Source organism: Podarcis pityusensis, assembly GCF_964106645.2.
Source record: "Podarcis pityusensis genome assembly, chromosome: 5".
NCBI classification, from domain to species: Eukaryota; Metazoa; Chordata; class Lepidosauria; order Squamata; family Lacertidae; genus Podarcis; species Podarcis pityusensis.
Genome location: NC_138032.1, coordinates 45727932 through 45755349, shown reverse-complemented (window position 1 = coordinate 45755349; position 27418 = coordinate 45727932). Strand labels below are relative to the sequence as shown.

Genomic DNA, 27418 nt, shown 5'->3' with positions numbered 1-27418 from the left:
AACATAGACAGTACTAAGCTAATGGACCACTGATCTTACTCGGTATAAATCAGCTATGTATTTTCCTGCTGTACTGCTGAGAAAGATCCCTACTCTGACACCATTATTTACATTGGGATGAGATGTTTGTTTGCTGCTGGGGTTCAACGCAAACATCATCTTCAGAGGCGGGTTTTCCTCTGAATCACAGCCAGAGAAGAAAGAGTTAAATTCTCTCTCCTCCCCCCCTCCCACAATCCCAGTCACAACCACCTTCCCCACCTTCATCAGATCCGATTTGCATGTTTTTTTAAAAACACACATGTCAAATGCAAATATACATTTAATGTCATGTCTAGCTTGCTGGGAAGGAACACACCTGATTGTGTTTGTGTCACTCACATCTTCAAATACCCAGAACGAGTGACTTGCTTAATAAGTAAGAACTTCCCACCCTCACCTGCTGATTATGAGCAGCATAAAATTGTGAATTTCCCTAAAAACCTATTTGAAGCCATAGGAAACTCTCTGGTGCTCCCTTGTGTTCATGTCTAGTTAGCAAGGAGAGCAGCGGAAGAGAGAACAAGGCACTTGGATCAAAGGAGCCTCTGGAAATTGACTCTGTAGGGAGAACTCCCAGTGCTTTAAATCTCTGGGACTACTCTAACATTCATAGACGTTCACACTTTCTCTATATAAAAAAACACCCACGATGGCTCATCTAGAAGAAGCCACTTTATCTAAAAGAGCTACAAGTGTGAGTGCAGCTTTTTACAGTGTTTTATGATGGGGTGGGGGACATTTTGACGGCCCCATTCCCTCAGGGGCAACCTTCTGGAGGAAGGCATGCCACTGGTGGGTGTGGCCAGAGGCAAAAGTGGGAAGAGCAAAGGATCTAACACTTACCTTTGTACAGTAGTCTGACCGCAGGCCAGTGATGCCAGAGTCAGGTTTTTACACAGCCTGCTCTTCATCCTGCATCCAGACAGGCAAGAGGTGTTATCAGCGACACATTCCAGTCAGGCAAAAGCACTTGAGGAAGGTGCAGAGCAGGAGCAGTGAGGGGTGTGGCCTGGGAAGAGAAGAGACAAAGAGATAATAGGCTAGAGAGCCACATTCATACCCCAGGGAGGTTCCCCATGCTTGCTTTGGATAGATATCCTGCAAGGCCACCCACTACATGCATGCCCTGGCACTAGGGGGTGCCACATGTCTGACTTTATGGGGGTCAGCCTTCTATTTCCTGAGCCCTAAGACCTTTTTGCAATGGTGGTGTTGCAAAGGGAGAGAAAAAAACCCTTTTGAAAAGCAAGATTTCTCCCCGCCCCCGCCATCTTCCCATCCTGTTGCAGCACAACACTCTGTGTATCTCTATGTGCAAGGCATACACACCTTGGAGGGGTTGTCCTTGGGCCAGAAAATATTAGCTCCCCCCTCCCACTCTAGAGGGAGGGGGCAGGTGTTCCTGCAGGTGGGCTGATGGACTGGCTGATGCTAAACACATAGCCTTCCAATTGATCTCACACATTACTACATTGTCTTGTAGCCAAAATCATTATATCAAGAGACATGAGCTGTCCCATTTTTCTCCGCCCTTGTAATGATGATCAATAAATGGAGACCACTGAATATTCCATTGCTTTGACCCTTCGTGATACCGTATCGGTAACAAAAAGATACCGTATTTTTCGCTCTATAAGACGCACCAGACCACAAGACGCACCTAGTTTTTGGAGAAGGAAAACAAGAAAAAAAAATTCTGAATCTCAGAAGCCAGAACAGCAAGAGGGATCGCTGTGCAGTGAAAGCAGCAATCTCTCTTGCTGTTCTGGCTTCTGGGATAGCTGCGCAAGCCTGCATTCGCTCCATAAGACGCACACACATTTCCCCTTACTTTTTAGGAGGGAAAAAGTGAGTCTTATAGAGCAAAAAATACGCTAATTCCACTCATTGGCTGAGCAAACTGAGGGTTTTGTTTCATTATCCTGTTCAGTGTTCTAATTGTTTATTTGTAATGCAGTAGCTGACTTAGAAGTTGAGATGTTGAAATTTGGTGTCCTGAGCAGATGTACAATTCAACAGAACTTCAAGTAGCAGCTTTCAGCTGCCTAGAGTGCTAATATGTCAGAATGAAAATGGGTGTGTACAGGTCTTTTTTTCCAGCCAGAACTCTCCAGACTCAGTTCCGGCACCTCTCAGGTGGGTGCCATTGCCCATAAGATAACATGGGAGGCGTTCGTGTTGAGTTCCAGCCCCCTCTTCTTCTAGAAAAATAGCACTGGGTATGTACATTTACAACATAATTCTGTGGGAAGTTCAGAGTCTTATTCACTCCTGCACCTAGTTTCAAGAGGAGGGGGGAAAGATGCAAATCAGAGTATAATGTGATCTCTGACACAAGACCTTTCAAACACTATGCCTTACAAGTGTTCATGACGAAGCACAGTCAAATTTTAGATCTTAAAATATGTTCTTTTAAGCATTACCAAATTTTTAAATGATTGCAGCTGAGCCATAACAAGTACGCTGGATTGATTTTAAATGCTTATTACAACACAAAGCTCCATTAAATATGTATAGTAACCTAATCTGGCTAAAAACACAAGTAAAAAACAATTTACAATCGAAGTCATTTTTATGGTTGTCCAAACATAACAGACCTAAATCATTTTAAAGCTCTGCTATAAAAGAGTTTAACAAACACAGTGTCACTGAACTCAGCAGAGCAGCCAGCTCAGAAAGCAGAAGAGATTTGTGGCGCACAAACACACACACACTCACAAAGCCACAAAATGCTGCACGAGGGACCTTAGAATCACAAAGCACAAATCTTTACAACTTGAGCTATAAAGCCAACCAACCATATGTAGACCAACAGCCTGAGAAATATCAACATTTTGGAGATTCCAGAAAGTGTGAAAGTATCCATCTAAAAAACGGGGCCAAGATAAAAAGTTTTGGCATAACAGTATGGAGTATTAAAACTCTAGATCCTTGGAACTGTTGCAGAGGTGTGGGCAGGCTGAGGGCACAGGAGTAGGGTTGCCTTTTTTCCCCTGGCCCTGTTCCTACATCTTCTATGCACACACAAATCTAGCAAAAGTGGGGTGTTTTTTTCCTTTTATGCAAACACTGAAGTAAGAAAAAATTCATCATACTGATATTAAAAGCACAGGAACTGTAAAATAAAATAACAACAACAACAACAACAACAATTCTTAGAAGGAAAAATGTTGTGCCTTTTCCTATTTTTAAGAGCTCCATTCAAACATAGAATTAAAGGGTTAATGAGATGCTAGAAGTATGCAGAGAGAATTGTATTTCACTCATCCACTCTCATGTCATTTCCACATCAAGCTAAGTTCCTGAAAGGGAATCATTATATGCTTTTTCAAGGATCTTGTCAATTGGGAGGGAAAAACTAGAGTCCCTGTAACTCATGAAATTACTGAGTTCACTGAGTTCACACATGCAGATACACCCCATTTCCTCAAACCAAATGATCTTCAAACATGTCTGGTGCATAATTTGCATATACCAACCATGAATATTTTACTATATCATGTTTAATTTTGAATCTACCATTCCATTAAATTTTTCATGCACAAGTGCAATTGTTCCTATCTCTAATACTCCAGGCACAACGTTAAATATTCAACACTTAAACAACACAAATCCTGCTCCTGTACAGCTCGAATCTGAAATTTCTGCTCAAATTTTGCAGCTCCAGAAATTGCACAGGCGAGCTGGGAAAACACGTACAGGAGCAGCAAAGGGTGTTTCTCACCTTACTGAGTTACAGAAAGAAATCCCTTCTCCTTGGCTCCTCAGCTCTGATGAAGGCAGATGGCTCCTTCTCTCCCCTGTGCTTCTCACAGATGCCACAATTATATTACTAATACAACATCCTATAAGTCATGGGGAGGATTGTTATGGAATTATTGGGAAACAAATGCCATTTACTTACTTTTGTGACTCCCATTTCCAAGAACAAGAGGCTATTCTGTACAGCCTTCCCCCACGTGGCATAGTAGTTAGAGTGCCAGGCTAGGACATGGGAGACCAACGTTTGAAACCCCTCTCAACCATGAAGCACAGCTGGGTGACCTTGGGCCAGTCATAGCCTCTCAGTGTCACCTACCTCACAGCATTGTTGTGAAGATTAAGTAAGGGGGGTGGGAATTGTGTGTGCCACCTTGAGCTTCTTGGAGAAAAAGGTGGGCTATAAATACAGTAAATAAGATAAATGCAGTAAATATTAACAAACTTGGTGTTCTTCAGACACTTCAAACTACAACTCCCATCAGCCCCTGCCAACATAGCCATATTAGGATATCGTTCCGTTCCATCTTAAAAGAGAACAGGCTGTTGTGTGTCACGTGCCCGTTTACTCCCAGCACTGTCTGTTGGGAATCTGGGAAACAGCCAGGACCTCAGCCTGTTCCCTTTTAAGGTAGAACGGAACTATATCCTCACAAGCCAATGGTCAGGGTTGATGACAGTTGTAGTCCAAACATCTGGAGGGGACCAGGCTAGGAATGCTACTATACACAACCATTTATTTACAGCTGTTCCATTACATATGGAACTTCCATTCCCCTATGTGCTTTAAGCCCGACAGTTGTATCTCCATTTTTAAAGATCTCACTACCCTGTCTTTTTTATGTTAAAGAATTTGCGATGATGATGATGATGATGGAATCATCAACATCCGGAAATACTCCTTTTCCCCTCTCATTGCTTGTTCCAAATGGACTTCAAATTGAGACATAGTTTTACAGGTCCAAACACAGCAAACAGCTTTGCAACTTTTCTGGAGTTGCTCGGGTAGCTCGCCATCAGAATTCAATTCCTTTTTTTACCCTTCCGAGTTTGATTAAAGGCATTTTTCTGCTGAGCTCTTCACTGCATGCAGCTTGTAAAATGCACTAAAGAAAAATAATGGCATGGCAGACATTTTTATGCAGGATAATAAGAAGAGGGCATGATGCATAAATATATCTTGTTATTTAGATGCAACCAGCAGTCAAGCAGTGCGCCCAGCAAAGAGCAGGCATGGCCAAGGTATGGGAATAAGGGGTCTCTTGCCCGGGAAAGTTATGCCCCTCGTTGAAGTGTGGTATTAAAATATTCCATCATATCATTTCAACCTGAGCTCCTGAAATAAGTGCTCTGAGTGCAACACTGTTGCTCTTAAGGCAGAAAACTGGCTGGTGGCAGTGAGAAAATTCTTGTATGCCAAGGAAGCCAACCTAGATAACAACTACCTTTCCAATATAAAGAAAATAATGTTGCTCTTCTTCCAGTAGGCCAGGTTAGTATATTCTGTTTAGCGCTGTGTTGGGGGGGGATTCCTGCATTCCCCCCACACCCCCACAACCATGTGCTACCAATTTATGGGGCAGGGAGAGAAATTGCATTATAAAATTATGGGGGGAAAAATCCTTCCAGTAGCACCTTTAAGACCAACTAAGTTAGTTCTTGGTATGAGCTTTCGTGTGCAAGCACACTTCTTCAGATACACTGAAACAGAAGTTGCCAGATCCTTCTATATAGTGAGAAGGTGGGGAGGGGTATTACTCAGAAGGGTGGTGGGAATGGGAGATAGGCAGATAGCTGGGATGAGCCTGCTGACGACTCTTAACGACTGTAATGGGTCTTACAGGAAAAGGAATGGGTCTTACAGAAACACGGCTACCTATCTGTAACTAAAATTATGGGAGAATGTGTGTGTGTGTGTGTGTGTGTGTGTGTGTGTGTGTGGAGTGCAGAGTTTTTGTTCCATTTACCTTATTTGAAGTTTGTAACAAGCCCCTATTGTGAAAAACTGAAACAAACAATAGCAATGAAAACAAGTTTGGTGTTTTTTTTTAAAGATTCTGCAAAGGTCCAGCACCTACACACAAATCAACATAGATCAGTCTTGCACCATATGCTGAGGGTCGACAAATCAGCACCGTTGAGCAAGGCTGAAGCAAGTGTGGAGGCTAGATGTCATTATTTGCAAGCCTAAGACCAAGGTAGATCAGGCAAAATTAAGTGAACACAATGGACCAATTGCAAACTGTTTTTAATACTGTGCTTTACTGGATGAAACCTGCCCTGGGATCTTAGCATGAAGGGCAGGTAATCATCATCGTTGTTGTTGTTGTTGGTGGTGGTTGTTGTTACTATTAATAATAATTACACCACTCAGCTTGGAATGCTGTACCATAAGGTTGCCCTATGTCCCTTCAAAATCAGGCCTTAAAATTTTGTGCCATGACTGTCTGAGGGAGGGGGTAGCCCAGCTGCAAACAGGCATCCTTGAAGGGGAGCAACAAGGTGAAGGCAAGCCAAGGGAGACATTCAGACATGCCCTGTGCCTGCATGAAAGGCAACCGCCTTTGGCAGCAACAGGCGCTATTGTTGCCCAGGAGCAATACATGCTTGAGGATCTAAGCATGGATTAAATGAATGCAAGTGTAAGGGAAGGAAGGAATGGATCTTGCTCAGATAAGGCTAAAGAACAAAGAGAAGTCAGAGGAAGCGGAAGGAAGGAAGTTACACATAGGGGAGAAGCACTGGGCAGTAAACGTTGTGCGTAACTGAGAAGGAACCTGAATGTTTTTTGAAGCAAGAGAAATCTCATGAGAAGGATCTCAATGGGATCCATCAAGCAGACCCTGGAAAAAGAACGTGCTCTGGTACTCCTTATAAGGGTAACTTTACTAAAAATTTATATTTAAATAATGAATGTTTGTTTTTATAATGGGGGGGGTTAGGGTTAGGGTTAGGGTTAGGGTTAGGGGTAATCTGCTCCAGACTTGCTCAGTTGGCTCCACTCAGATCTTTTCACCCAAGATGCCATGTAGCTCAGGAAGAGTTTTTCAAGGTCAGTGTTACTCTTACCAATTTCAAATGACTGGGTGGGTGGAGGGGGATATGCCATTAGATACAATGATGTGGCAGGGTGCTCAAAGGGTTTAAGGGGTAACTTTCAACGGGGCTGGTCATTTTCTTCCACCTGGGTCCCAGATATTTCCTTGTCAACTTGCTCAAGGGCTGAATCCCACCCATCCCATCTGTAATTATATCCTTCCCTCCTCTCACACATTGATTAGTAAGGATCCAGTAGTACTGACTAAAGAACCATCTATAAATGAGGTGCTGGGGTGACCTTTCAGTTGGTGATGACAAGAGCAGGGCTAGCCAGCTAGACGGGAGCTTGAGAGCAGCACTGCCTTTTGTTCTGGCTGGTGCCTCTCACAGGTGCCTCCAAGCTCTCCCCTAGTGCAGAAAGACAGGATATACCTCATAGGCTGCTCAGGCATTCTCTCATGTTGTGCGGGGCCCTCCTGCTGGGTGCAAAGTGATGTCTCACAAGCTGTAAGCACAAGATATCACTCCTCATCCCACGAGAAGCCTGAGCAAATGCACCTGTCATTTCACACAGGGTGTTCAATGGCTCACTCAGCGTATGCATGGGGTTTCTCCATGTGCAATACGCTACTTCTCAGGTGAGGTGCCTGCTAGTAATAAATGGGCTTATTATAAGTGGGCAAAGGCTTCTGAACTTAAAAGTATCACTTTTCTGATTCCCTGGATCGTTTTCTGACACTAACGCTTCACAGACATGAAAACATGTCGTTATTCTCTTCCTACTTTCCTAAGCCTAGTGGAAATTCTGGTGGTGCAGTGCTTATCCATGTTTAGTTTCCTTTGGAAGGAGGTCATTGGAGGCTCATGACATTTTGTGATATTTGAGTTGATTTACAAATGTGCAGGCTGGGCACAGCTGAAACACGGCAACAGAAGTCCATTGCTCTCGCGTCAGATCTCCAGAGACAGCCAGCATACCCAAATGCCGGTAGCTTACAGAGTCCCAAACTGAGCTCTCTGCCTCTTCCTCTCACTCAAAAATGGCTTTCTTTCTTTCTTTCTTTCTTTCTTTCTTTCTTTCTTTCTTTTAGATTAGGTTTTTGATTGCACTGTATGATGAAAAATCTTCAATAAAAAATCGTTTTAAAAAAAGAAGTATGCAGAACTGCAGCATAATTCACTAAATGGTGCCTTCCATAATGGCACCATACAAGAGAGAGAAAGAAAGAGAAGGGAGAGACCCACGTACTCATGGGGACTGCAAGATTCGCAGAAATACAAAAAATATTGAGGGGGGGCTAAAGAAGGAGGAAATCTCAAAAACAGCCCAATGAGGGCTGAGCATGATGACCTAGCAAGGGGGAGGGTATGAAAAACTAAGCAGAGAGGAATAGAATGGAGTGTCTGGAATCCTGAACTGCTGCACCCCACATAGCAACACCTTATCACAGGCCTCACTTACAAATCTCTGAATGGGGAAGAATGCTGCTTGATAAGATAATAATCACAGCACATTACACTTGAGAAGTATATTGGAGGAGCACTTAGATTGGAGGATGAGCACTTAGATAATGTTCTCTGGTGTGAGAGCAGAAGATCCCTATCTTTGTCTATAACTTGTTGAAGAGTGTGGACTCTGGCTGCACCACCTGCAGCGGTACTTCTAAGCCTTGGAGATGGCAAATAGAGATGTTCATGTTGAGGACACTGTGAAACAGGGGGCCTTCATCTCAGCAAGAACTGGTGCATATGAGTGGGATTGTGCCAAGTCCCAAGCTCCACATATCCAGCTATTCTGCTTTTGTGCAAAAGACCAATCAAAGCCTTGAGCTTGGGAGGAGAGCCAGTGTCATGATCCCACTGTCCACTTCAGGTGTTGATTATCTCTGGCACAGAGAGAATCCAAGGACACTCAGGTAGGCTTCATTCACAGCTATAGAGGCTATGGAGTGGGTGGAAGATTTGGTCGTGTGACTGGTGCAGACTGTCCTTGTATTCACAAAGGAAAGGACAGAAGAGTTTGGGGTCAATCTCACAAAGCAGGAGAAAGAAAGAGAATAACTTGGAAAGCTGGTTGTTACTGAATCACTAGGAAATGTCTACCAAAATCATCAGATGGAAAGTGGCCACTTTTTATCACCAGGTCAAAACATAACAAAACACAGATGCCTGGAAACCAAAGTCAGTCAAGTTTTACCTATACAATAACCATGAATAACCTAGCTGAGAATGTCATGAGGATGGCTAAGTGTATCTAAGTGTATCAAGTATGTGTGTTTTGGGGAAGGGATAGCAAATCAGTAAAATGATTGGGGGAGTGTTAACAAGTCACTACAATCTAAATGTGATTCAGCAGTGTGAGGCCATTGCTGAAATAAAAGGTTAGTTGCCATTTTTGGATGTATTAAGTGAAGCGATGAAAGTCAGCCCCAAGACAAAACTTTTCCACTCTATTTAACACTGGGTAGGCTTCTGAGAGCGTACCACTGCATGCAGTCTAAGGCACCACACAGAATGAAAATGTCAAAACCAGAAGGACTATTCAGGGTTGTGGGATCCGAACCAAAGGACACCATCCATCATGATCCTCAGAACTGAGATTATCTGGAATAAAGGATAGCCCATTACAATATTGGCTGTTTGGTAAGCTTGGAATTATCATTTTCAGAAAGATGTTGACAAGTGCAAAAAGTCCTACAGGTGCAACTACTACAAGAAAGAGTTTTAAAATTGCATATCCAAGAAAGGATCAGCCTTAACATGAAACAAGACCAAGATACAAAATTATAGCCCTATATTAAAAGGCAGAGGGTAATTTTAAGAAAATAGATCCATTAGTAAGAGAAGGGGAGAAATTAGATTAAGTCTGCATTCAAAGGAGAACCTACCTAATTTACACTTTCTGAAACAACACATGAACTGAAACACAGCCATCCTTTGCAATTAACACTTCTCTGAATATTTCAATATATGCAATTACTAGGATAGAGTGTGCATAAAAACGTATATATTCATGAAAATAACATACAAAAATGCATTATATAGGAGGGAAGCGATTTGCAGCAACATGTGGATAAGACAAGACTGCATACAGAAATTGTATATTAGGAGAAATTTCACCCTTAATTGCTAGTGAATTTTCATGAGGATTTTAAATAAAAAACACAATCTGATGTGAGGAAATGTGGAGAATTGAACTAAAGATTGGAAAAATGAGAAACTAAAATTGACAGTTTCGCCTGATGGCAAGAATTCAAGTATGTGACTACAGCATCCTTGCAGTAATCATTTCAGACCAAATGCAACTGCTCCTTCTCTGACTGATGGTTAGAGTCCCATCACACTCTTTTTTTGAGAGGCAGGGTGAGCAGTTTCCTAGTAGCCCTTATCCTGATAGCAGAGTTTGCTACCCATCAGCACTGTAGTCACTGGGTGGTGAAAGCCTTTGGGGCTGATCCTCAACATGGAGATCACAAGCAAAACAGCACATTTTTTTAAAGAGTACAAAGGAAAATAGGGTGTGCAATTTGTGGATCAAAGGTATATTCTGAACAAGGATAGAACTCCACTAATGGGTCTCCTAAATAAATAAATAAAGTTTGAAACTGCTGCTCTATTTTAACCACTGTCAAGAAGCTATATAAATTGCCAGCCTCATCTGGCTTGACAGCTGCCATATTTTGAGCACACCACATTTTTTGTTTTTGTTTGGTGGGGGGTGACCAACTAGACTGTAAAGTTTTGCCTGCAATTCTGCGAATACAATTGAAGGCGAAAACCCGGTGACACCTGTCACCAATAAGGCATCTGGGCAGCAAAATCCTGTTTGTGCTCATGTATTATTCTTCTGGCACAACTACACGTCAAAACTTCTGCCCCAATTAGGGGCTTGGAGACCAGGTCAAATTCCTCCAGGACGTATTCCCTGGACACTTCTGACCTCAAAAATGCAGACCTCAAAAACTACTTTAAGAGCAGGGGTTGGGAAGCAATCGCCCTCCAGATGTGGCTGAATGAAAACTCCCAGCATTCCTGGCCATCAGCCACAATGGGTGGGGTCCTGATGAGACTTGGAGACTAGCAAGAGCCAAGGTGGGCACAGGTTCCCCTATCCTGAGCTGTAACTGGCAATGAAGGCTGTTGTCATGTACCTGGCCTCCCAGCACCAGCATCGCTGCAGCATTCAAGCGGGGAAGGATGGTGCTAGACAGATGCAGCGGCAGGAGTACCCAATTGACTCAGCTGGATTGCTGAGCTCCTCACCACCTTACCCTTTTCCCACCTTGCAAGTCATAGAAATTCTGGTGCCAGAAGGTCATGCATGTGCCACCACCCCTCAATCTGGCTTTAGAAGATCTTGGTTAGCTAAGTGGTATATCAAAAATTGCAAGAACAACAAACATATCCATTCTTAAGGAAATCAGCCCTGAGTGCTCACTGGAAGGACAGATTGTGAAGCTGAGGCTCCAATACTTTGGCCACCTCATGAGAAGAGAAGACTCCCTGGAAAAGACCCTGATGTTGGGAAAGATGGAGGGCACAAGGAGAAGGGGACGACAGAGGACGAGATGGTTGGACAGTGTTCTCGAAGCTACCAGCATGAGTTTGACCAAACTGCAGGAGGCAGTGGAAGACAGAAGTGCCTGGTGTGCTCTGGTGCATGGGGTCATGAAGAGCTGGACACGACTAAACAGCAACAACAACATATCAAAAATACCACCCACTGGATGAAATGAGAAATCCACCTCTTGAGTCCTCAAGTCCTTTGTTAAAGGTAAAGATAAAGGGACCCCTGACCGTTAGGTCCAGTTGCAGATGACTCTGGGGTTGCAGCGCTCATCTTGCTTTACCGGCCAAGGGGGCCGGAGTACAGTTTCTGTCACACAAGTATTATTTCTTGTTGTATTACAGATACCTGTTGCTGCCGTTACACCGATGGCCTGGTCTACAAATGGTCGTGACCAGTGCTTCTGAACCAGGATCTCAGCTCCTCTGTTCTTATACTGCCTTATACTAAAGCACTGTTTACGGTGAGGTCTTTTTAAGAATGAGACAGCTCTCAAGGCAGCTTAATTGTGGGACTCCAATTGCCTTGGCAGAACCATATTTTACATTGCTGCAGTCCAGCTACCCTGGTCCTGATGGTTCTCCTTACGGAGAAGTAACAATGATGCTCTTTATGCTGGCAGTAGCATTTCCAGATGGTTTCCAGATCTAATTGTGAAAGCAAAATGGCTGGGAAGGAAGCAGGCAGAGAGAATGGTGCATTTAGCACTCAAGCACCTGCAAGGGCTAAAGCTGTGGCAATCTTCTCCATGGGAGAGGAACAACACCAGCAGGAACTCCATTTGTAGACCTTGTTCCTGTATTTGTTATATACTCCTGCTTATCAATTCATTCAAGTGTTTGGAAGAACCAACTGCTTCTCTTCCACCATAAAGTCTCCTTTCTTTTTTCAAGAACACTTTCTTCACTAGATGACAATCATCCATTTAGAGGAAATGGGGAAGGACAGCTGGGCTTTCAACAGGTCTATCTGCTATCCTGTGTACACTTCCATGGGCGTAAGAGCCCCATCAAACACAGTGTGGGACTTACTTCTGAGTGAACATGCATGGACGGTAAGCAAGTTTATTACTTTCTTGAGCAAACTTCTAGAAATCAGGAGGATAGCTCCTTCTGGCTTTGGCCCTAACTGTATAATTTAATCTCAGAATTCCTGGCAGCTTTTATGACAACAAAACTCTGCCCTATATTCCACTGGGACCGATGTATTATTCAGCGCATGCCTACAAGAAATAAATAGAAGCGCTGTGAAAAGAGCAGAGAAAACAAGCCATCGCCCTTAGTTAAAGGAAAAGGAAGGAGGAGGGAAACTGTGTTTTTTATTTACATGCCAAATGGAATTTTCAGAAGTTATACATGCTGAATGCCAGAGCCCAGATGCAGAGATTGGCCAATACAAAATGTGCAGAAATACCTAAACAAGAACTACACACACACACACAATGAATCCACTTGCATCCTGTATTTCTCTTATATCAGAAAAGAAACAACAGGATTTTTTCATGAGAAGACATTTAGCCTGATCTGGCCTGTTGCACTTGGCTGAATGTACACACTGCAGGTCAGGAGGAGCCCTTGCTTATTAAGCCTCCCAGCCCACCACTTATTTACAGATAAGTCAAGGCAGTCAGCTATACATGGCAACAATGGGAAGAAAGGTGTGAGTGGTTCCATATCTTAGATCGGGGTGGGGAATATTTTTCAGACTGAGGGCCACATTGCCATCTGGGCGACCTTCCAGGGGCCACATGCAAGTGGAGGGCAGGGACAGAGGCAAAAATGGGCAAAGCAACAAATGTATGCATTACCTTTCCACAGTAGAACAGTGTCTAGACACGCTCCTCTCTATCCTCCAACTAAGCAAGGATGAGGCAATAGCAGACCACAAGGATACAATTCAGCCAAGCAAAAACGTTCAAGGAGGATATGAAATAAGGCTGGTAAATGGTATTGCCTGGGGAGAGGGCAGTTGGCTGAGAAAAGGTGTGCTTTGGGGAGACTTCCAAGGGCCAGACAGAGAGGTTCTCAGCCTGAGGTTTTCTAGAAGATGGTGATGATATATTTGTATATTCAGCTCCTTATACCACAAAGTTCTCAAAGTGATTTACATCAAAACATATAAGGAAACATGCAAATGCATAAAGTGAAATGTGTTCACAACCTAAAAGTCCCAACAGTTAATACCCCCAACTTCACGCATGACACTCAAGGATCAGTGTTAAAATTAAGACAATCAGCTAAGCAGGACTATCAGACAGCAGGGGAGAATATTAATCATCAAATGCCTGGAAGCTGAGGAAAGTCTAGGCCTGGCTATGAAAAGATGACAGCACCAGTGCCAAGCAGTCAACACTCAAGAGCAACATGGATTTTAGAGCCATGCTACTGGTCATACACAGAGTCCTGTACATGACACCCCCTCCAATATATTGCCACAGCTTTCCAGTGCCTCCTTGCCTCTCTCTTGCTATAAGCCACTCAATGATCCAGCTTTGTGACACTCACTTTCACTCTTGGCTACAAAGGGCAGAACTAGATGCAGGTAACAAAATCCCAACAGCCACTTTCGTTCAAGAGAAAAGCCACTTTGAGATGATTCGGGGCACTTTGGAGCAGGAAATTACACAGAAAAGTGCTCAAACCTTTCCCCACCTGCTGTTTTCCCCACAGGTTACTCCTTCTCCCTAAGCCTCTTTTCTCAGACACTCATCTGGAGCCTCACAAGTGAAAAAGAAGTCCGGAGATTGATTTTCAGTAGAACAGCAATGGGAGGAGAAGGTTTAAGCACTCTCCCCCTACCATTTATCCACTCTAAATCCCCCTGCCTCTTGAAATAGCCATCTGGGTTTTCCTGTACACATTTATGTACAATGTTCAGCTTCAACTTCAGGAAGAGAGTAATCACATTGAACTAGAATGGGCCTGGGACCCAGGTCAGTGCTGTTGTTGGATGATGTATAGTTCTCTTCTGCGTAGGCTTTTCCTGCAGTGGGATATGATCTTTGTTTGCACACAGAGGAAGCTGCCTTATACTGTCACACCACTGGTCCATCTAGCTCAGCATTGTCTACACCAAAGATGATCACTGCGGTGCTCTTCAGATGCCGCTAGACTACAACTCCCATCATCCCTGGCCATTGGGCCATGTTAAGTCATGCTGAAGGGAGTTGTAGTGCAACAGTATCTAGGTGGCACTATGTTGACTAACCCTGGTCTATACTGACTTGCAGCAAGGCTTCAGTGTTCCTGACAGGGGTCTCTCCCAGGCATACCTGAAGATGCCAGGGATTAAACCTGGAACCATCTACATATGAAGCAGATACGCCACCACTGAGCTACATCATATTTTTCACCATCAACACACCTGTACCTTTTTCCTTGTATGCACACACACTTTGTTTCTTAGAATCACATTTCAGGAATGTTGACCACACTGATGCGGGGGGGGGGGGATCCATATGAATATTTATTGTGGTAGATGTGTCATCTCCAAGCTTCAACCACAAAGCCACAGATATGGACCGCCTGAATGAAGCTCACAAACCAACGGTGCTCCACTGACCACAATTAACCCTGAAAGAAAGGGTGCCTTCAAACAGAGGACTGAGAACCCTTCAAGCAGAGGACTATCCCCTGTCAAGCAGGACACGTGTAGCCACCCTACATAGGTCAAAGAAGCCTCTTTCGTTTGCTCTCACAACAAGGATGTTCACTAACAACCTCTGAGCTTTTATCCCCTTTCTTCATTTGACTATCGATTCAGTACTGCACAAGACTGCCACTGGAACAGCACAAATCTGTCTAGAACGGCACATTTTCTGTAGGAAAAGCCCTGCTGCTATAAATATCACCCCTCCCCAAGGTGGCCCTGTAATCCACTGAAGGGGCATTACCTCAGTAAAGCCTTCCCAGCGAGGAATGCTGCAGCATGTTTCTTAACAGCAAGTAATTAGAAGAGAATGGAAAGAGAAAACAGAAACGACTTCAAAGATTAGCTCAGTTCCTCGTTCCATGTGTATCCTCCAGCCCTTAAAATGTCAACATAAACACACTGTGCGGCTACAGGAAAGACAAGCCCGCACACTGTTATTAATTGATTAAATCAATACCCAGTACAATAGGCAAAGAAATTCGATGTGTGTAAACAGCTGGCTTGAATCCAACCCAAAGAAAGACCCTGCTGCCCTCTGTGCTTCTCCTGGAACAAGACCAAGCACCAGAGAAGAAAGGTTTTAACATTCTTTTCTTTTCTAATCTCGACGTACCCCAGGCATCCTGCAAAAAAGAGAAAAGAACATGTACAAGCCATAATCAGAGTAGGTAAAGAAACAAACTGATTGTTGGAGACCTTGAAATTGGGACAGAGATCTGTCTGTAATCATAGTGAGGCTGCAATCCTGCCCTTGTTTCCCTGACAGTAAGGCCCACTGAACAGAGGCGCCATAAGATTGGCGGGTGATGCTGCATGATGCCATGCATGTGATGCCACAAGGAGCCGAGGGATGGAGCTGAACACCTTTTGAATATTGAGGGGGGCCTGGCCCCTAAGACTGTGACGGTGCCCATTGGAATAAATAAGGCAGAAGGCAGGGAGATCAAGAGGAGGTGAAGCCAATGGCAGGCAGAGCCACACAGTTCCGATTTCTCCCCATCTTCCTCTCTGCTGAGCGGAAGGGAGGCAACGCTGAGATAGAGGAGGAGGAAGCAGACAGGCAGTGCTGCCCCTTGGACTGGTTGTAAGTCAGAATGCAGACAAGTGGAGGCTGACTGATGGCAGACTGATATTGGCGGGGCAGTGTCCCATTTCCCCAAATGGGAAACCCTCCACTGGTTCTACTATGGCTATGGTGGCTATGTTCTGCCTCCATGGGTGAAGGCAATAATGCTTACCAGTTTGTGGGAACCACAAAAGGGGAGAGCCAGTGTGGTGTAGTGGTTAAGAGAGGTAGTCTCGTAATCTGGTGAAGCGGGTTCGCATCTCTGCTCCTCCACATGCAGCTGCCGGGTGACCTTGGGCTAGTCACACTTTTTTGAAGTCTCTCAGCCCCACTCACCTCACAGAGTGTTTGTTGTGAGGGAGGAAGGGAAAGGAGAATGTTAGCCGCTTTGAGACTCCTTAGGGTAGTAATAAAGCGGGATATCAAATCCAAACTCCTCCTCCTCCTCTTCTTCTTCTTCTTGCGCTAGGGTCCTGCTTGCAGGTTTCCCACAAAGATTGGGTCGGGCACTGTGAGAACACGGTGCTGGATTGGATGGGCCATTGGCCTGATCCAGCAAATTCTTCTTTTGCTTTTATGTTCTCGTGCTTAAGATTATCGAGGGTGGGGGACCTCTGGCCCTCCCATCACCCCCAGCCAGCGTGGCCAATGATCAGGGATGATTGGAGCTGTAATCCAGCAATCCCTCCCAACTCGACAATTCTGTGATTCTGTAACATCTGAAGAGCCACAGGCTCCTCATCCTTGAGATATACCAGCAAGACCCCATTAAAAATGGAACTACACATGATGGATCCACACCTTCAAACACAGGTAGTAATGAAGCAGTGAAGCAGTGAAGGGATGAGTGACTTCCAGCTGAGAAGTGGGAGTGAGTTGCTGAACCCTGTTCTCTCCTCCAACAATATTCCCAATCCAATACTCTTCTCCCCACCAGCTGGACAAAAAGCAAAGTGGGGGAACGTTTGTAAGGAGGAAGCCGCAGGGAGAGGTAAAATCTAGGGTGTTCCTTCCTGCTTCTCCACTTAAATGTTTGAGTAGTTCAATGTATGCTGTTTTTACGCCAGCATCGCTCCCCAGGCATCCTTCTCAGCCTGCCTCAGGAGTGAAAAAGATGCAAAACCAAGATGAAATGAACACTTTAGAAAGATCATTAGCATGAGGCTTAAGTGCTATGCAGCAGCACGAAGAGTGAGGATATGCATCCTCCTGACCAGGGGTGCCTCCATACATTAGAAGTTGGAAATGATTGACAAATACTGGACTGCTCTGTTAGCACTGAGGTCTAAACCACTGAGTCTCTTGGGCTTGCTAATCAGAAGGTCGGCGGTTTGAATCCATGCAACGAGGTGAGCTCTCGTTGCTCTGTCCCAGCTCCTGCCAACCTAGTACAGTGGTACCTTGGGTTACAAACACCTCAGGTTACAAACACTTCAGGTTACAGACTCCGCTAACCCAGAAGTAGTACCTCGGGTTAAGAACTTTACCTCAAGATGAGAACAGAAATCGCACGGTGGCGGCGTGGCAGCAGTGGGAGGCCCCATTAGCTAAAGTGGTACTTCAGGTTAAGAACGGTTTCAGGTTAAGAACAGACCTCTGGAATGAATTAAGTTCGTAACCAGAGGTACCACTGTAGTTTGAAAGCATGCCAGTGCAAGTACATAAATAGGTACCGCTGCAGCGGGAAGGTAAACGGTGTTTCTATGCACTCTGGCACTTGTCATGGTGTCCCGTCATGACAGAAGCGGTTTAGTCATGCTAGCCACATGATCTGAAAAGCTATCTGTGGACAAACGCCGGCTCCCACGAGCAAAATGAGTGCTGCACTCCATAGTCACCTTTGACTGGATTTAATCATCCAGTCCTTTACCATTTACCTTTTTTACCCTTGCTTTATTCAGTTGGAACTGAGGTGGATGTTTTTGTGTGTGTGTGGGTGGGTGGGTGGGTGGGTGCGCGCGCGCATGCACACACACACACACACACACACACACACACACACAATGTGCTGCCAGTGCCAGAGGGGCAGGAAGCAGAAGAGAGCTCAGGGTACTTTAGATCTCATTTTAAAAACACACACTAGTAAGATTCAGGTGAACACTACATCAATTTGTCCCTCTATATGGTAGACCAGGGATGTGCAATGGATCCAGCTGGTAAACCACATCCTTACTTAGCAGATCGTGTGCAGACCAAGTTTGACAGGTTGGCAGGGGGAGGCACCTGTAACTCACCTGAGGTCACAATGACCAGGTGACCCATTTTCCTTTGCCTGCACAGACTGCTTGCAAAGGGCCACCAATCAGCTGATCAGCAGTGCCTGCAAGCCCCATTTTTGCCCCACCTGCATTTTTTCCTGCCCCACACCTGATGGCAAATATGGCTTGGCTGAAACAGCCTCCTGGGCCAAATGGGGAGGCCTGGTGAGCCTAATTAGGCAAATGGGCCAGAGGTTCCTCACCACTGTAGTGGATAGTATCAAAGGAAGCATGCCCACTATCATGCCACCCTCTGGCTCCCTTGCTATGGCAGAACCACCAAGAATATAGGAAGCAGCCTCACAGTAGTCAGCCCATGTTTCCTCCAAGCCAGTCGGAGTGCTGCTGGACTACAGTTCCCATCATCCCTGACCACTGGCCATGCTAATTGGGGTTGATGGGAGCTGGAGTTTGAATCATCTGGAGAGCACCAAGTTGGGGAAGGCTGGTCTAGTTCCTTATTGTCTACTTCAACTGGCAGTGGCTCTCCAAAGCATCCATCAGAGAGGGGTTTTCCCTAACCCTGGGGCCTTTAACCCCTTAACTAAAATGGAAAGGACTGGACCTGGCAGAGTGGGAGGAGAGAAGAAACTGAGAGCAAAACCAAAGTCACAGGAGATTCTGAAAGAGATAAAGTTATATCAAGTACAATATATGAAGTTGATGAATCAGGAAATAGAATGGAAGATTAAACAGATGAGGCAAAAGACATTTGAATCTGCAAATAAGTGTGGAAAATTGTTGGCCTGGCAAATGAAAAAAAGTCAAAAACTCAATACTATTACGAACTTGGAAGTGGAAGGAAAGAATATACAGAACCCAGTGGAGATCAGGAAGTGTTTCCAGAGGTATTTTAAACAACTTTATACACAGGAGAAGCAGAAAGAAATCGACATTGATCGATTTTTGAAATTAAATGGACTACATAAAATCTCTCAGGAAAAACGGCTAATGTTGAACTATAAAATAACGGATCAGGAGGTGGAAGGGGCCATCCAGAACATGCAATTAGGTAAATCTCCAGGACCAGATGGTTTGACTTCAAGATATTACACTTCCTTGAAAGAATGGTTAATACAACCATTGAAGGAAATTTGTAATGAAATATTGGAAGGGAGAAAGGCACCAGAGTCGTGGAAGGAAGCTTACATTACACTTATACCGAAAACAGAGACTGAAAAGACACAGCTCAAGAACTACTGCCCCATATCGCTGCTTAATGTGGATTATAAAATTTTTGCAGACATTTTGGCTAAAAGATTAAAAAAGGTGTTAGTAGAAGAAATTCATAAAGACCAAGCGGGCTTTCTCCCGGGCAGACATTTGTCTGACAATATGAGGAATATAATTAATATTCTAGAAAAACTTCAAGTGAATATCAATACTAAGGCAGTCTTGATATTTGTGGACGCAGAGAAAGCTTTTGACAACATTTCTTGGAGTTTTATGAAGAAGAATCTACAGGGGATGGGGGTAGGCCAAGGCTTTGAAAATGGTATAGGTGCAATTTATTCAGAACAAAAGACAAAATTAATGTGAACAATGTAGTGACAGAAGAGTTTAAGATTGAGAAAGGGACACAACAAGGTTGCCCAATTTCTCCATTGCTTTTTATATCGGTCCTTGAGGTTTTGTTAAATATGATCAGAAAGGACCAAGAGGTTAAAGGTATACAAGTGGGAGCTAAACAGTACAAATTGAAAGCATTTGCTGATGACTTAGTATTGACTTTACAGGAGCCAGAATCTAGTACTAAAAGGGTATAGGAACTGATTCAAGAATTCGGACAGGTAGCAGGTTTTAAGTTGAACAAGATGAAAACTAAGGTTTTAGAGAAAAAATTAACTGTGTATGAGAGAGAGAAGTTTCAGGAGGAGACAGGACTAACATTGGTTAAGAAAGTGAAATATTTGGGGGTTAACATGACTGTTAAAAATGTCAATTTATTTAAGGATAATTATGAAAAATGTTGGACTGAAGTCAAAAAGGATTTAGAAATATGGACAAATTTGAAGTTATCATTGTTAGGCCGAATTGCTGTGATAAAAATGAACGTGCTGCCAAGGATGCTATTTCTGTTTCAAACATTGCAAATTTTGGATAAGATGGATTGTTTCAAGAAGTGGCAGAAAGATATTTCTAGATTTGTCTGGCAGTGCAAGAAGCCTCGAATACAATTTAAGATACTAACTGATGCCAAAGAAAGAGGTGGATTTGCCCTGCCCTTAAACTTTATTATGAATCAGCTGCTTTTTGCTGGCTGAGAGAATGGCTGCTTCTTGAAAACACTGATGTGTTGGACCTAGAAGGTGTCAATAATGTATTCGGTTGGCATGCATACTTGTGGTACGATAAGGTAAAAGCACATAAAGCGTTTAAAAATCATATTGTTAGAAAAGCATTGTTTAATGTCTGGATAAGATATAAGGACTTGTTAGAAAAGAAAACCCCAAGATGGTTGTCACCAATGGAAGCGAAGGCACAGAAAAAACTCAATATGGAGGCCAAATGGCCGAAATATTGGGAAATTCTGGAACAAGATGGAGACAGATTAAAATTGCAGAGCTTTGAAAAATTGAAAAACAGAGTGCGAGATTGGCTCCATTATTATCAAATAATGGAGGCATACAATATGGACAAAAAAGTTGGTTTCCAGGTGGAAAAATCAAAATTGGAATCAGAATTGTTAGAACCAAAAATTAAGAATTTGTCAAGAATGTATAACTTGCTGTTGAAATGGAACACTCAGGATGAAATGGTGAAATCAGCTATGATTAAATGGGCACAAGATGTTGGACATAACATAATGATGGCTGACTGGGAACAGTTATGGACCACAGGTATAAAATTCATGGCATGTAATGCCCTAAGAGAAAATTTAATGAAAATGATTTATAGGTGGTACATGACACCAGTCAAGCTTGAAAAAATTTACCATTTGCCCGACAATAAATGTTGGAAATGTAATGAGACTGAAGGTACATTCTTTCACCTTTGGTGGACATGCCCAAGGATTAAGACATTCTGGGAAATGATTTATAACGAAATGAAAAAGGTATTCAAATATACCTTCCTGAAGAAACCAGAGGCCTTTCTCCTGGGCATGGTTGGCCAATTGGTGTCAAAGAAGGATAGAACTTTTTTTATGTATGCAACTACAGCAGCAAGAATACTTATCGCGAAATATTGGAAGACACAAGATTTACCCACCCGGGAAGAATGGCAGATGAAGTTGATGGACTATATGGAATTGGCGGAAATGACTGGCAGAATCCGAGACCAGGGAGAAGAGTCGGTGGAAGAAGACTGGAAAAAATTTAAAGACTATTTACAGAAATACTGTAAAATTAATGAATGTTAGAAAAATGCTGGAATGAAGTTATATGGCTTTAGTAGAAATGTTATAAGGAATTAAGTATAAATAGATTAATAGAGAATTAAAGGGAAAAATAAGGTTAAAATGTGTTAAGAATTATAGGATAGAAAACAGAGGAAGATGGAAAGGAATTGCTGAAACAATTAACAGAAGTGGAATACAAAAAGGGAGGTGTGAGGAGGTCACTGAAATAAGTGAATGAAAGATAAGATATTGAAACTGTTTGATGTGTTTTAAATTGTTTTTGTTTTGTTTTGTTAGTTTAATGTGTTAGTGTTATGTATTGTTTTTGTATTGTATTGTATTGTTTATTCTTTTTTGTAATGTTTAAATTGTTGGAAAAGTAATAAATATTTTTTTTAAAAAAAATACAAAATATGTGTGTGTTCCACATTGTGCAATGGCCCCTCCAGACAGCAGTGCCCTGGAAACAGAACATAAATTCTCAAAAGACTCACACACCCCGGGAGACCACAACCTTTTCTGCATTCTTCAAAACAGCAAGTGCAAGCCTGACCTCATTCACGAGGCGGGATAACAGGGTAAAGATGGGCATTTCATCTGCCAGCAAATCTGCTTGCACTCAGAAGGGATCTAGCAGTGGAGAACAAGCTGGCGATAGCGAGAGGGGAGCTTCCTGTTACTGTGCATGATACACAATCTGTAAAACCAGCTCTTTAGCCCCCAAGAGGATTGGCCGCCAAGATTCATATTCCCTGACTGAGGGCTTCAGATTAATCTAATACCTTGGAGCAAGCAGTCTTTCATACTCCTGGGGCCTAGTTTTTAAAGCTTTTCTGGCTTTGGCTGACAGGAAATCATTCTGGACATTAATCCTCACAGGTGATCTTTTCCATCCTGATTGCACTCAGATCCCAGAGCTGGGACCAAGAGAGGCAGAGGCAATAAAGGGGTGTCAGGGAGGAATGGGACCATATGGGAATGAGTTATAGCACAGTGGCAGTGGAAACAAACCAAGCAGCCTTCCATGCAGACAGATCACACACAAACACACAAAACTACGCATATGCATGTACACTGCATTTCTTTTCATCCAGTGGGAAAATCAATAGTAAGTCCACATAACACCCAAGCATAGTGTATATAATATACACACAGATAAATATATATAGGCCTGAAAGAAAGAGAGGGAGACCACATGGTGAGGGGAAAACAATAGGCAGAAGTGGAGGGTGGAAAATCCCTCTCTTTTTCTCAGTGTACATGGTCTGGCAAGAGACAGAACTTCTGACAGCAGATAGAATGTAAGAATGAAACAGTTTGGAGAAAGGTTATGCCATGGTATATGCTTTGCAGTTTGCCTCAGTGACTATGTATGTGCATTTCATGTCTAATATTGTCTCTGTAGCTAATAAAACTTGTAAATCTTTGCCCAACAACTTCCCTTGGCAGAATGCATGAATCCATGGCTTGTGAACTTTTGAGCTGAGCATAGCACTTGAAGCAGACAAACAATAAAATTGTTCTTCCCCTTCAACATAGGGTGTTTCCAGGCTGTTGTTATTTTCATATATGGACAAACTTTGTTTATTGGGGGGGGGCGGGTTCCTTTGTAGAACAAACCCACTTTCCCAAAATCTTGGACTTTTGTGATAAGGAAAGTGGCAGGGGAATGCCCTAAAAAGTGTGGAATAACACTCATAGGATGCAGCTTCGTCAAAGTTCCTCACAGGCAAATGAGGATGAATACTCATTGGGTTTCCCATCCATGCCTAATGAAAACAATGAACTATATCTTATCAAAACTTAAGTCAGGCAACCCTGAGACCCAATCATAGAGTAGCATTCGCAGCCCAGGTCATATGTCCAAACTCAATAGAGGACATACATCCATATGCAATAGAGGGCAATTGGTGCATCTTCTAGGTTCTCTGACATCCTGGCAAAAAAAAAGAAACAGAAAATCGTATATCCCTGCTCTCAAAACACTGGACCGAAGCAGAGTGTAATACACCATACAAGAATCCAACTGATAGCTCTGTAATGGACTGTATCCTCATTTTTACACTATGAAGTCTTGCTGGAGGGGCTTTTTTATTCTACACAGAATATTAGCAGTGCGATTAGAACCGAATAAAACTGGGTCTCCTCTGCAGCATAATTGGACACACTTCAAAAGTTGTGGGAGGTTTTGTAATAAAACTTCACACAGTTAACTCTCCTCCTATATCAATGAATTTGCCTCCAATTTTCTCCTTTTTTATATGATAATGATGTACGTGAAGTGAGAGAGAGCCTTGATGGAAAGTTTGGGAGGGTGGGCTTCTCCTTCTTCCTCCTGCTCTCCATTATTCAAGAAACTGAAACCCCAGACAAGGAGGCTGCACCCTGAGGACAAAGGCTGGCTGTGAACAATGCGTTGTTTTACATACAAAAGTATTCTGGGCAATGTGGGGAGAGAAGATTGAATTTTATTTTACTTCCTTTTATAGATTTTAAGGTTGCCTGCCAGGGAGCACATAACGCTTACAGCGATTCCTGATCCTGCTCTGATCTGATCACTTTGTGCAACAGCTAAGCAGGATCAGAAAGCTTTGCCATGCTCAGCACTGCTGCTAATTCAGTAAGAGGCCAGTTTCTGCCTCTGAAGTAATACGCCGTCATTTTTATAAAGGGGCATTATATAGCTGGAGAAATGAATGTCTGAAAGAGGTGTGTTGGCCCTCTTAATTGCTCTTTATCTAGCATCTTGAAAGTGTTTTACTTAACTGATCTTACATTATAAAATAATACTCCTGAGGATCAACCTCTCTGTTGTTCCCATTTAAGAAATAGGGATATTGCTCAGAGAGAGGGATGCCATTTACCTTGATCACACAGAATTTGACAGAAGCTATATTCAAGCCCTGGTCTCCCCAATCTATGGCACCCAGAGGCTGGTTAAAACAGCCACATTCATCATTCACTGACTGCAGCGAATAAATGCTTAATTACATGTGAGAACCAGCAAAAGGCAAAACTTCCAATTCATCACCACAGTGGAAGCAGTTCACACAACTTAGCTCAGAAAGAACCATCAGGTGATAGCAGGTAGTTCAGCAGTGCATTTAAAGAGTATATCATATACAAACCGAAAACAGCCATCCTTCAAAATGTGCACTTCTCCATTTTTTTCAGTGCAGTTCTCCTGCCAAGTAATATGTACAGAAATGCATCTACTAGTGTAAAGCGTGCATATAAATGCATATACAGTGGTACCTCGGTTTAAGAACAGTCCTGTTTATGAATATTTCGGTTTATGAACTCTGCAAAACTGGAAGTAGTGTCCCGGTTTGCGAACTTTACCTCGGTCTAAGAACGGGATCCGAACGGTGGAAGGGCACCGGCGGCGGGAGGCCTCATTAGGGAAAGCGCGCCTCAGTTTAAGAACAGTTTTGGTTTAAGAACGGACTTCCGGAACGGATTAAGTTTGTAAACTGAGGTACCACTGTATTCATGAAAATAACATACAAAACGCACTACAGTAGGCAAAATTGCTTTGCCAAAATGAGTGAATTAGGAGAAATTCACACTAAAATGCCGATAAAATGAGGGGGTTTTTTAATCCACAAACGTGGTAATGTGGAGAACTGAACCCAAGGCTGAAAAAACAAGAAACTGAAATTGACATATTTGCCAATACCTAATTATAGAATCATAGACTCTGAAGGGACCCTGAGCATCATCTAGTCCAACCCTCTGAAATGCAGGAATATGCAGCTGGTCCATACAGGGATTGAACCTGCAACCTTGGTGTTATTAGCACCATGCTCTAACCAACTGAGCTACTGTCAAGTACATGTGCTTTAATATTGTCAGGTCCTTCTCAGTGGTCTGTCATCATGGGAGATGTACTATGCAGCAAAAGCTAATGTGAAAAGCAACACACCTCCGGCCCAAGTCCAGAGAGAACAGCTCTTTGCCGACCCCTGACATGTGGCATAGCACATAACACAGGATCATAGGAAGCTGCCTTTTTGCGCTGGACCATTGGTTTCAGGCAGAAGCTTTTCCCAGACCTACCTGGAGATATCAGGGGTTGAACCTGGGACTTTCTGCATGCAAGGCAGATGCTCTACCACCAAGCTACAAAACAAAAGGGGCCAGAATTTTAATCAGACAACACTATTGAGAGAAAAGACGACAAATGCAGTTAAAGAGAGAAAGAGAGGCTCCAGCTGGTGTCTCCCCTCCCTTTCAATCACTCTTTAAACTGTTGGGAAATTATTCATTTGTATTTTATCAGCTAATTATACAAGTGCTTTGGCATTTGAAGAAACAGCCCTGCTCTTTATTTAGTGCCTGGTAATTACAGATGTCTCTCTTGATCCCTCTGTTTTAATGCAAGACCTTCTCTTTCCTTTTGAACAAACAAGGTGCCAACCCAAGAGGTTAAGGACCTTGAATTATGAGTTATTATCTTGTTGAACACAAAAGGCAAAATGAATGTTTCAACACAAGCAAGGATAGAGATGTATAGGGCTTTGTAGTGCTGTGACTCGAAGAGGGTAAAAACAGAAAAGAAACTTGTCACCCATTGAGAATTGTAATACATGGGTATGTTTGAAGTTCCCTATGACAGCTTTTGTATACACACTTCCTGATTGTCATTTAGATGGCTAGACAGCTAAAGTACAGCCCAAAGCGTATCAATGGGCTAACCATCACTTAGAACAGGGGTTGGACCAAATAGTATCGGAAACAGCCTTACTAGAAAAATTAACCAATAAACTGAAACTGACACGGGAACAAACAGAAGAAGACGCCTTTACCCCGGTATGTGTTGGGATACTGCCAGGGAGACAAAGTCCATCATGGCCCCCAAGCCGCCTCCGGACGTCCATCGATCTCCCGTAGACACGCAGTATCAGCAATTAGCGACACGAGCTCCAGAAATAGCCTGCCACATTCCAGAGCTGATGCACGCTCTATCAGCAGATAATGCACAGCGAAAGATGCACGCAGGAGAGCATTATTTACAAGTTTATTCAGCGTTGATCAGAACAAAGAAAACATGACTGCCAGCTTCAGTGTCTCTGACACAGAGAGAGAAATGAAAATGAAGACACAACAGAAACATCCCGTGAACAGGAAATACGCAGGCTGTGACACAAACATCCTGCTCCCTTTTAAGGTGGAACGGAAATATCCTAACAGTATGGCTCCCCTTTATCACATACACAGCCCAACAAGACAATGACAAAAATCCACCAACAGCATACAAATCAATATGGCTAACCTGATCCAAAACACCCACCCACCCCACTCACACATGAAAACAAAGATCACCACAGCCAATCACAAACAAACAACCACACCCCAGGCCAACCCCAACCTCTCTCACCACCAAAGGAACACAAGTGAATAGCAGAGAACCTGTACAAGCAATGCTGACACAAAACCCCACATATATTAAGTATAATAGAAACATTGCCACCCCACCCCCACTCACCTTCCCCCCACTCCACCTCTTTCCCCCTCTTCTTCCTAAGGTCTCAACAAATGAAACTGACCTGTAAAAAATGTTACTTGGAAAAAAGAGAGAGAGAGAGAGAGAGAGATTGCACATAACTTTTGTAAACCAAGAAAATCTTTAATAAAAATACATTTTAAAAAAGAACAGGGGTTGGCAAGGTTTACCTTGCCTGGACCAGTTCACT

At 43.2% G+C, this 27418-nt stretch overlaps 2 long non-coding RNA genes across 2 annotated transcripts in view; one reads left to right on the top strand and one right to left on the bottom strand.

Moving 5' to 3' along the window:
- LOC308477426 overlaps positions 1-27418 on the top strand; it is a 314602-nt gene that overhangs the window by 29501 nt on the left and 257683 nt on the right. The window lies entirely within an intron of this gene.
- On the bottom strand, positions 1030-26659 carry LOC308477431. The gene is made up of 3 exons (XR_013986559.1): positions 26531-26659; positions 25782-25844; positions 1030-1051 (listed from the first exon to the last, which is right to left on the bottom strand). It is a non-coding gene; the product is annotated as an uncharacterized lncRNA (long non-coding RNA).